This window comes from Gasterosteus aculeatus, chromosome 16, assembly GCF_964276395.1.
Source record: "Gasterosteus aculeatus chromosome 16, fGasAcu3.hap1.1, whole genome shotgun sequence".
NCBI classification, from domain to species: Eukaryota; Metazoa; Chordata; class Actinopteri; order Perciformes; family Gasterosteidae; genus Gasterosteus; species Gasterosteus aculeatus.
The window spans coordinates 10,317,435-10,329,530 of record NC_135704.1 but is presented as its reverse complement, the minus strand read 5'-3'; the positions used below and the strand labels follow the sequence as shown (position 1 = coordinate 10,329,530).

General features: G+C 40.5%; 1 long non-coding RNA gene across 1 annotated transcript; it reads left to right on the top strand.

Annotated features, from left to right (window-relative positions):
- The first annotated feature begins 226 nt into the window (after positions 1-226).
- On the top strand, positions 227-1,235 carry LOC144388720 (uncharacterized). The gene is made up of 2 exons (XR_013452943.1): positions 227-366; positions 1,086-1,235. It is a non-coding gene; the product is annotated as an uncharacterized LOC144388720 (long non-coding RNA).
- The last annotated feature ends 10,861 nt before the right edge of the window (positions 1,236-12,096 follow it).

Here is a 12,096-nt window from a genome sequence, read left to right as displayed (position 1 = left end):
CCCCCCCCCGCGGACGCGTAGGGCGAATGTGTTCAAACCACGCTTTACACCGTTTCAGGCTGCCTCTCCGGCCAGTGACTTGGCCTGTTGAGTAATGAAGTGTTGGGCTTCAGTAATGAGACTGTTTACAGGGCGTGCTTGTTTCACATGAATCAAGCCCAGTGTGTGGTTGGATAAATACCAGCTTGGCCCTGCACGAAGCCAGTCAAACCTTCTCCTCTGCTCAGGAAATGGCAGCCAAATTCCTGGGAAATGAATGAAGAGGAAATCTGCGAGTGGCAGCCTACCACGAGATCGCTCTGAAAGGAGAGGGTGGAAAAGACATGGCCCCTTTCTGCAACATGGACCCGGGCCAGGGCTCACTAGGTGAGACTGATGGAATAATAATACACATCCTGAGTGTTCTTTTCATTAGCAGCACGGTTTCATGTTTTTCATCATCCTGCTGAGAGAAACGGAGAGACCCTTATTTCTGAACTGGACAAATTAACCTTTCCCCTCTGGGAGATGCAGCTGCATTCAATAGTGTGTGTCTCTATGTGTGGGGGTGTCCTGCTGGTGTCAGTGTGTTTCAGTCGAGGGTCGTAGCTGGACGCAGGGATTTCCTGTGGAAACAGTAATTAACCACAACATGCACAAAGGGCCGGCAATAAACGTCTGGCCCTCTCGATAAATATCGTCTTTTACAAGCAACCAGGTAGCTGGATTCATCTCATTTCCTACATGAGATTTAAATGTAAAGCGAGCTCCCATTAGGACATAAGCGGGAAGTTTAAAGCCTCAATCGGTCAGTTGCTGTGTAAGACCGATCAGTCGTGTTTGTTTGAACCTGAGTGACAGCACGGCCGTCCATATTTAGACACACATTATTGGTGATTCACATTACCCCTTAACCAAAGCAATCCCTCCATTTACTCCATTTACTCCACCTGCAAACACCTCATATCCCAGGTGACCTATTTTCCCCATTACCAATGCCATTACTCTGCACTTCCCTTCCACGCAAGCTGTCAGCAGCCATCCAGAGTTGAGGCGATTTCATAGAAACTCCTCTCACGGTACATTTTTGTGCACTCTTATTACAGAGCACCGAGATGAAGAGTTACAGCACCTCTCAAACCCAACCGGCTGGAGTGATAAATACCCGGCTCTAATGCACATGCTTAAGAGTTTTTGACTGTAAATAAAGTCATGGGAGACATGTTGTACTTACATGGAGAAAAGCCTTGAGGAAATGGCTTCCCCCCTTGAAAGCGACGAATGGGTGTGTATGTCTGCAGCCAATCAGGATGTAACTTCATAAAGCCTGTTTTTTTATCCCCGGTGGCCTCGTTGCTTTTTTTTTTCCTCTTGCGTGTGATGACGTCACTAAATATTTCTTAATATATGATCCAACCATATTTGACTCATATTAATTAAATCCTTTCTCAGATTTTCAATTTTTAAAATAAATGAACAAAGTCGTCTTTCTTTACTATAAAAGAGGCAAAGGAAACTGTCATGTGAGTATTGTCAGATGATTGGGAGGACAGTAAATATATATATACTGTGTATAGTTAATATAGAGCTTTTAATCATGATCATCAAAGTATCATCCATCTCTGTGTGCAAACACTGGTGACACCTTTATTGCCTTTGATGATACATTATTCCTGTCAAAACGAGGTGATAATCAACTCATTTCCACAGCACCTATCGATAGACATCGTAGACAAATCTTTGTTTGAGCACCATTTTAAAAACTGTTACAGTTAGACACCTCGAAAGGTAATCATATTATTAGTTTTGAACTAAATATGAGCTGCAATGTGTGACAACGTAATACAAAACCGACGGTTGAGAACAGTAGAGAGAAAAGACACATTGTGCCCACATTGTTAAAGCAAGTAACATAAATAACCTCTCATGTGCCACTACGCACTACACCCTGCGGGCCCGACCGCTATTTCATTCTTCAGACTGATATCAATAGTTGGCGAAATGGGGACATCCACATATTACAGTCGGAAATTCAACTTGTCAGTGCTCTCTGGTGGCCGATGCAGCGGTGACACTGTTTTGTTTTGCAATTTTGCGCTGCTTGTTGACCAACATGTACACCGTTGCTGATGTATAAATATATCAGTCGCAGATAAAAAACAACATGTTCTCAACAGCACATATGGACGTTTGGTCCGGATGCCTTCGGTTTACAGCACTGGGAATCCAGACAAAACAAGGCCTTCTTGGTTAAGTTTAGGCCACAAAACTGCTGGTTCTGTTTAAAATAAGTATGTTTGTAGGGTAAAGTACAGAAGACTAAACGTCATAGACGTAATAATTTTGTCCACTTACCTTTATTTTGTCTGTATGTATTTTTGTAAAGAACAGCTTCACTGTCACCATTTAGGGAACCATCAAGTGTTTCCAACATGAAAGATGGGGCACAAAATAAACACACCTCCATCTGTGGAAAACTGCATCAAAGAAGTAAAGTTTTTGTGCACCAATTGCCCTCTTTGTATCACTTAAGCAGGAGGCAGGAGGCTGTTGCACTTGAATCCGCCTTATGCACAATCATTTTTGCCCTTTACTGTAAAGTACACAGCGGATGTTTACGTGCTGATCGATCGCTATGTGATCTTTACCACATGGCTGTGCAGTAACAAAAACACGATAAAATACTGCTGCTTACTTGTAAAGTTTCCCAATATACTTAAAACGCAACATTTGAGAATTTCCAAGCTGAACTTCCTGGCTCTTATCGACTATTTGGATTAGCTCTCACTGGAGTGGAAACCTCCTTCACGCAGACCATCAAGTGCTAATTGGTTCGGAATGGAGGGAAAGTATCAAGGAACAGATTCCAGATGACACGCCAGTGATGGAAACATCCTTTAGGTAAATGTAGCAGTCGGCTCCGGCGTGCCGCACCATGCCTCATCTGCGGGGGGGGACGTCTGATGGTGCAAGCGGTGACGGCCAGCCGAATCACAGGCTGCTCTTTGTGGTGTACTCTTTGATTTAATGGAGTGCACTGCGGCAATTGGCGTTCCGTGTGAAAGTTATCTGTCCCCGCCTGTATGTGGGAAAGAATCAGAAGCAGCGACCTCCCGGTGGGACGCAGTACAGATGGAGCAATTAAAGTCCAGCCACAACAATTGCCTTTTTTTTTCTCCGAGGCAGACATATTGGAGTGTGAGTAGAAACAATACATCCAGTTTAGAATATTTTACTGGAGTTCAGTGAAAACAAAATAACTAGCCACAGGAGGACGGAGCACGTGAGGCTGTGACTGAAATAGCGAGCGAGTCTTTTGTGTCCAGGGAATCTATATTTTACTGTTAAGAACTTTATGAAAGAAAAGCTGTGTGTCTTTATGCAACGTGTCTGCTGTTGTATTTCAAACCTCTTAAAACAATTCACATTAGATACATTTCAACTTCATACTCCCCATTACTTCCCATTACAATAAAAGCCCACATCATGTACTGCGTGTTGCTTGTATTAGGTCATTTATGCACTGCACGTTGGAAAGAATGCATGTTTCTCTCATGTATAAGACATTATTTTGAAGAGTAGACTATCCCTGCACACCGCCCTCTAATAGTCTTTCTCCTCTGCTCAGTGGGTGAGGGACAACAGTAGGAGGGAGTCGGAGGGAACTGTATTTTCTCTCTCATCATGGGGTCGCTGTGCTCTGGAGGGGTCTGAATCTGCGCTGAGGTTGATGATATCAGGTTATAATTAATACAGAAATCAAATTCCACCCACTTTGCACCCTCTCTGACTGGATTACTTCTGTGTGGGTTAACGTCATATAGCGCTACCTTCTCCATATGACATGTTTAACCTGTTTACTGTGCTTCACCCACTAAAAATAGACACAGATTCTTCCGGGATACAGTCTTACATCCTTTCGAAACCACCCTTACAAAGCTTACTTTTAGATTTAACGCCTCTTACTCTATTTAAATAAAGCTAATCTTCTCTTAAATAATAAATAAAACATATCCTCAGATTGCTATTAGTCTGATGTTTGCATTGGAGGCGCGTTGCTGCAGCAGGAACACAGCTGGCTCAAACATCAGACACTCAGCACATCATCAGGTCACACAAAGAGGAACTAGTGGGCAGAAAAGCAGACTAAGGTGCTTGGATTAGAGTGCAGCTTCGGGACATTTGGTCAGCAGCCTTTATCAAAGACTCAAAGTTGTGGCTGAATTTGTCCAGCGACTCTCTGCTGGGTCGGGGCCAACGTTCGGATGAGCATCCAAACTGGAAGCCTCATTGGTGATTTACAACATTAGTCAGTACGTGATTCTGTCTCGTAATGTTCCCCAATCAAACTTTAGTGTTGTTGTTTTTAGCTGAAATCCAGCAGTGAGTTGTATCCTCAATGTTATTTTTATTTATCTCACGTAGGAAGGTGTATTTCGTCTCCTCGGGAAGAAACATCTCCACCATCAAAATAAAAATATTTAGGACTAGTTAGACGTTAAGAAAAATAGACCCTTGCTTTTGTACAGATTTTACAGATTTACAGTAAGATAAAAAATAATGACACCACTCTCTAATATGAAGCTAAATATGACGCTAACTACAGCCAGTTAACTGAACTTAGCATAACAAAACCCCAGCGCAGCACTTTGAAAGCTTATAGATTATTATATATATATATATATATATGTATTATACTATATCTTTCCTTCCTTTAAACAAACAGGACAACAACTAATGATTATACAGTTACCCACTGCTCGTATTGCCTTTATACTTACTACTTGTCATATAATTAGGTAGGATTATAATGCTGGTTTCCTGTTACTCTGGGTAAAAATAAAAAAATCATTAGGTTTCAAATGATCCCCTTTTTAATTGAGGAAAGGTATCAGATAGTAGTGTTACAAAATGCAATGCTGCGGTTTTATGGGGTTACTAAACATCCTGAAGCTAAGTTTGTTTGTGCTTAACTTCTGTCAATGTTGCATATGTTCCTGATTATATTGGCTTAATGAAGATGCAAAACATAATGTACTTCATAACCAAGCTCTCACATGAAGGCATTCTGTTTTTACTGCTGTTTATTAAAGACAATGTATTAAATGTAATAATGAATTTGCATGTCAAAATGAGAGACGTTACTTCTCAGCTCAATCGGATATAAGTGCAGCAGCAACAAAACAGAGGTTTGCTTAACGAAAATAGAATGATCTGTCTGGAAACATGCTTTATCTAATTCCAAAAAGTTCTGAAATGTTGAGTTCCAGTTGCAACAGACAATAATCTTAGCTGTATTGAAGATATAGATTACGGTTTGACAAATGATTATGATGATTTTGATATTTCCTGCAGACAATTCAACTTTTTCATTTCCTGGTAAATTGTCATCGCTCCGGTCCTGTCCTGGTGGGCTTCCCTCTCAGTCCCGTCTTCGCTCTGTGCTTTTATTAAAGCCAACATTTGTCAGCAGGAAGATGGTTGATATGCAAAATGTGCAGCAGCTCACACCTCACGCTTCAGTTGTTCTGGCTGTTTGAAAAATTATATATGCGGAAATGCCCTGCTACGACAAAACAGATAAGAGACATGAGTAATGTTCAGAAGATTCGGGTTTTATTTCTCTCTATTACAGATTTTTTATTTGTACCTGAGTATGTGTCAAAGTATGATGCTGGATAGAAAACACAGAAAGTGTTTTTATTAACTTTTTAAGATTCTTCTGCTTAAATAAGGATAAGGAATATGCATTTAACATACTAAGCGTACTTTTAGTATCCCAAAACATAGCATGTAAATATTTTATTTATAAATATTTTAAAAAAGGGTGTTTGCTATATTGCATTGCTCACTGGAGTGTGAATTCATTTGCAGCATTCAGCCACGATATCAATGAACAATTATTTACCACAAATCTGCACCATTCATAGTGTTGCTCTCTGCCGTACGATGTAATTGCAGCAGCACTAAATGTCAATATATTTGAGGCATCACATGATCCCACAAAAATGAAATTAATCTAACGCCTCCACGCACAGGATGAGATGAATTTCATTGTTTCTAGATCTCCAAAGCTATTACTTCCCAATTTTCTGTTCGTTTAATATAATAATTCCAACGTTTGTGACGTTGATGAGATTGGAGTGTATTTCAGGTCGCATTAAAAAAAGCTTGGATTTTTCATAAAGTGACATTAAGGTTTGACCCTGACGTCCAGTCCACGATGTTGGTGCAGCAACAGTTTGCCCTTTGAATGATTATCTATCACAGCTTTTATCAATTCAGAGGGACACATCTCTTCCGCTCACCTGATTGTGCTGTCAAACCGGATCTGGGATTCAAACGCCGCAGTTTGAAAGCATGGCAATTTCACTGGATATCATTTCTGTTGGGAAGATGATGCGAAAGGACCACGCTGTGTGAGGAAATTGTTCTGCTAAGTGACTCTTCCCCCCACATTGGCAAGCGGCATTTCTCAATATAAATGGCCGTCAAGGCTATTTGTCAGGGATACACATCAATCTTTGAGCGTATCGCCGCGGCGCCAGGAGGCGAGGCGTGCAGTGCTGCTGTTACCAGTCAGAAATGTGTTGAGATTGTCTCCTCAGGCTGTCCTCACCCCGTACAGTGGAGGAGCAACGCTGCAGCCACCGTTCGGAAGACTGGTTACTTTCATTAGAGAAGACTTTCAAGGAATTACAGGAGCACGACCACAAGTGTTTCATGAATTATCGTACTTGGATCTAGATCAAAATTGATAGAGAACAAAACTGAAAGGCTTCAGTAATTGTTGCAGAAATGTTTGAACGTGTGCGAGAAAAGGAGAGTGAGACAACTCGATTCTTATTATTTGTGTGTAATATATTGTTCTACAACTCCCCTTTGCATGTGTGACTTGTTGATTTCCTTGTGGCTTCCCTAATTACACCATATGATGCAGAAAGGATATTTCAGTAAGAGGATAATTTAAATTCTTCAACAGGCTGTTGAAAACATGTCAGGCTACTCACTCATGTGTTAATCGTAAAAGATGCATATGGTGATATTCTGTATTCTTCCTATAATCACATGCTGCCTGTGTAGGCAAAGCCTGGAAATCAAAGGAATGAACTCACAACGAGATGAAATGAGTGAAGCATCGGAGAGTTGAGAGTAAAATGGTGATAAAAAAAAATATGTTGAAATATTTGAAATATCATCAAATATTATGAGACTAAAAAATACCTTCGAAATGAAAACCTATTCATCTCTCAAATCGTACATTTATTACAGGAGACACTTGAAATAAAGAAACGATCTCATCCTCCTTCTGTGTAGTTATTTCTTAAGATTTAGTTGTCTGATAATAATTATCTCAAATCCATCATATCTATATGTGGATATCCCCCCTCCACTCATTTTTCATACTTACATTGTCACGGCCCAGAAGAGTGTGTATTCAGGGGGATGTTTCCCATCTCGGGTCCTGAGCTGTGGAATAATGTAAGAGCAGCGGTGTGTTGCTGCTGCGGCTGGGGGAGCGTGTTGCCATAAAATATTAACGACTTGGAAGCCCAGCCACCTGACAAGATGAATGTAATTGGCCCTGCAGCTCTATCTGTGCATGTTAATGAGATGGGATGGTATTTAAATCAGTCGCGCCCCAGACACAGTGGCTGCAAACCAGAAAACCACAAACAAAGACGCAGTGAGAGAGCACATATGCAGCGAGATAGAAACGGAAAATGTCACTAATTATTCTCTTTCTGGGGACCTGCTGCCTGCATCTCTTTGTGTTATTGTTGTTTATCTAAGCAGACTACTTTGGATTACTTTGGATCAAACTTATGGCGCTGAGATCATTTTGACGAGCCCAAAGAAGCGGTGGGTTGAGTGAAGGAAGGCCAGATACGAAGCCTGCGGTAAAGGTGTGCACCTGCACAGCACCTGTCCTGCATGCCACGGTGCTGCAGTCCAGCCGTTCCTGTCACCAAGGGTCTGGAATAAAGATGTTTGTTTCTAAAGCAAAATGTGACCAACTCAGGAGAAAACAGGTCTCCGGTAGTCACAAACAACAGCTCGAGTCAGCTCTCCCAGGGGGCAGGAATCAGGAAATTGTAGTAGGTAGCAATAACCTAAATCCAAAAGACCAAAAACAGCCGGATTGATTGTGTAGCTGCATGTGTGTTTGTTGGGCTCGAAAGCTGTGAATTCTGGAAAACTGAACGAATAAAACAAGTCAGCATATGGGAAACTGTGTCACTTTTCTTTCATTATCCTGACAACTTTTTCCTTTTATGTGACAGCGTCGTGGTCATCCTCACCAGCACCCCATAAAACTCCCGTCCTCTGCTGCGGCCATGTGATGCAGGCTGGACGGAGGTGTGATGTATCAAAGCCTTGGTGTCTCAGACAGAAATTGTGGCATGCTGTGTTTGTATCTGTGTCTGTTTGTGTGTGTGTGTACGTGCGTGTGTGTGTGTGTGTTTTGTGCAGACCGGGGGGAGACCTGACGCCCAAAGGGTGGGGGAAGTGTAGGCAGGACGACAGATGGTCTCCCTCATGGTGGCTGAAATAAAAGAGGGAATTAGAGGACTCCAAGGTGTACACTCTGACGGCAATTACAGCAAATAGATTGGAAGTGGACCTCCAGGCACCCAGGGAGGCAGCTCCATAGGGGAGAGCTCCACCTCACTGCATCTGGTTCGCACCCCCCCCCCCCCCCCCCCCACACCAAAACTGGTCAGGATGAAACCACAGACCCCGTCTCTCCTTCAGATGAAACAGATCCTACTGACCATTAGCGCCCTATTGTATGTAAGAATAAGTGTCATAACGTAAAAAAAACTAACTAGAAATAAACTTCATGTGCACTGTAGTGTTTGAAATGGATTTCTATTTTACCATTTTTCTCAGATTTGGGGCCGAAGGATTTGCAAAAATAACAATTTCAGACATCCCTGGGAGCTGCGTTGGTTAGTTATTCAGCTGCCTGGAGGAGTTTGAAAACAGTCAATTATTTTTGTCCTGCATGCTTCCGCCCATTGATTCTCCAACGATTTTTACTGCCCCTCCAAGTACGAATATGCAGCAATTGAATTAAATAACCCCACCCAATCAATATAGAATACGTAACACAATCCAGCTTTTCTCCCATAGCCTGTGGAAACTGAGATTCATTGCAGAGGAAGATGAATACCAACTGAAAGATACTTTTATGGACCTGTGATGGCAGTTATGAAGTTTATGTATTACCATCAAATATTTTGTATATGAAACATTTAATGAATTACTTCTGGCAATATTTGTGGGTAGAATTTCAAACAGAATTTGGGCCGCTTTCCATTGCCATTGGGAGCAGTAGGGATCAGCACATTCCATTAGCCTTGCCCTGTGGCTGAATGAGTGAGATACAATTTAGAGAATGTGTCTCTAACCCCAAACCTTGCGTTCCCATCAATGCATAAATGATAGAGACACCCTAATGAAACAAAAGGCTCCCTGCCAAATATGGCCATAAAAACAACATTTGGGTTGAGAGGGACCTTAAGCTTGTCCATTAACCTCAGAAAAGTATCCTTAATGTTACTCACACATCGCTGTTCGATCCGCGGTGCCAATGTTGCTGAAATACACACGAGACACAAGTGATAAAAACTTAAGTCATTTAACTGCGTCACTTTCTACTTCAGTGACTCTTTTTCCAAAGGATTTTGAGGATCTGATGGTCAAACTGGAAGCATACAAAACCTCAGTTGCAAAGCTTTATATTTTTGGGGCAAAATCTCATGATAATTATTCATTATATGACATTTGAAACTCACTAAAACAAAAATATGCATAATGCCTGCGGATGCAGAGAAAAAATATACCATGCTGTCCGCAGAGGGAAATTGTGCACTTTTACAAACCTTGCATAAGATTTACACACCAAGGTAAAAACAAAATGAGAAATCAGGTTTGTATTGTATACAATGTAAATAAGGCTGACTTTTGGCCTGTGAGTTATGGCCTCAAAAACTGGCTGCTTTCCCTTGTTGCATAAATTCATGAACAGTAAATCACTGGCTTCTGAAAAAACAAAGACAAAAAAGGAAAAAAAAGAAAACAGATGAATAAAAAATAATTAGGCAGTGAACATATGTAACCAATAAAGACATGTGCAAGTTTTTTTAATCCACATTAAACTATTAAAATACAGAAATATTGCCCATCTTTGAAAGTTATTGCTTGCACTATGATTCATTTTAGCACATTGTTGACAAATGTAAGAATTGCTTAGATGTGCAACATGTTTCTAGAATGGAGAAACTCTCTTGAAATCAAAGCAACAGAAGAAAGGGAAAGACAAGTTTTTGGCTCGTAGAACAATATTTAACACACTCAAGAAAGGAGAAAAGGCATGTCATTAAATACAACTAGCTTTATGTGAAATCATATGGGACCATAACACAGCAGAGCACAACTAACAAAGAGCCATGAAAAGGTACCGCTGAGGTTAAAACCCCCTCCTGGTGACCCTTCACGGTCTTGTGTTCAGTTACGCTGGCTAAAGAGTATCACAAGCGGTCAGCGATTTCAATTTGTAAAATCTTACATGCTGAGAAATTCTCCAAGCTCGAGAGTGAAAAGAGTATTGCGGTACAGCGCTGTGTAAGTCTGACATGTGGTTGGGTTTATGTGGTTGCAGGACGACCGTGGGCCCCCCCTCTGAAAACAGGTAATTTGTACCAGATGAGTTCATGTCACTTTTCTTCTGTTTTCTCTATTTTTCCTTTTACTTTAAAATCCTCATCCTTTACCTTCAGTGCAGCCAGAGGAACGGTTTTGCGGTGAAAGCACAGTTGATAGCTGACTGTAGTTTTGGGATGATCTATTTGTTTTGTTCTAAGTGTGTTTTTTAAATGAATCTGAGTAATATTTGGAGTATGTGCAGCAGCTTCGTATCATGCAGGGAATGAAAACACTGACCTCCACTGTGCACTTTGTGTTGGATTGGAAAGTCTGTGGATCAAAGTAAGAAAGAAGTAAGTTTGGTGAACTACTCCGTACTTGAGCAAACATACTGCAGATATTACAACATAGTATTTCAGTTTATTTTTTTAATTCTACATATTCAATTCTGTATTTTATTTTGCAGGCACTTTACGAGTCACAACAGTTGAAGAGTAAATCTTAATAGTATTTGGAGCAAAAGAAAGTAATTGAGCAATAATTCATTTTTCCAATGAGAGAACAGTGTTGACTACCCTAAATCAAAGATCGTAAAACAAAGAGAAATACAAAAATACATTAAATCTACCAAACTCACTCCACACGCTATCCAATGATTTTATCTGCAAGCTCCCAGATGTCTGCAGGTCAACATGCAGCTGCAGGAAACTCTGCGCCTCAAATAGCAAGCATGTTCCCGTAATCACTGAAACAAAAACATACTCTAGCAATGATCCAAACAATGTCATCTATTTCATTTCATGGAAGTTTTGTAAATGAAATTAAATCCGACTTTCCCGAGCGAGCACCAACACAAACATGAGCTGATTGTTACCAATTCAATAAGTAAAGTTATATTAAGCTCTGAGGCAAAGCCTCAACCACAAGGGTTTCTCTTCCAATTGAGTAGCGAAAGAGGTACAAGTACTAGTACTTCTATTACTACTACTAGAAGATATTTTACGTGAGCAAAGAAATAACACCATAGTGTAATTTAGTAGAGGAAAAAGTTTCCCTTTGAATTGTAGTAGAACATTATTAAGTAGCATTAAATGAGTAAAAGTAGCTAAAAATGTAGGTATTATAAAAAGTCGGATGACACATATCTTATATCTAAACAAAAATGGCGATGGCGGCACATCTCATTGAACTGATCATCTGTTTGTATTTCAGACTGTGGATGATATTGCAATATGAATCCCATCTGATCCCTAAAATACATAAGGTGTCAAACTAGAGACCAAACGCAGCTGCAATAAGCACAAGTCTGTGTTTTTGTAATCATCGTTAAAACATTTAATCAAATGAAAATAAATCTTATCAGATATTTGAAGTCTTTAAAGAACTATTCAATATCCTCCATGAATGATTATAATAGAGTGAGTCATATTTCAGGTGGCCGGCTTTTCAGATTATATCACTGCT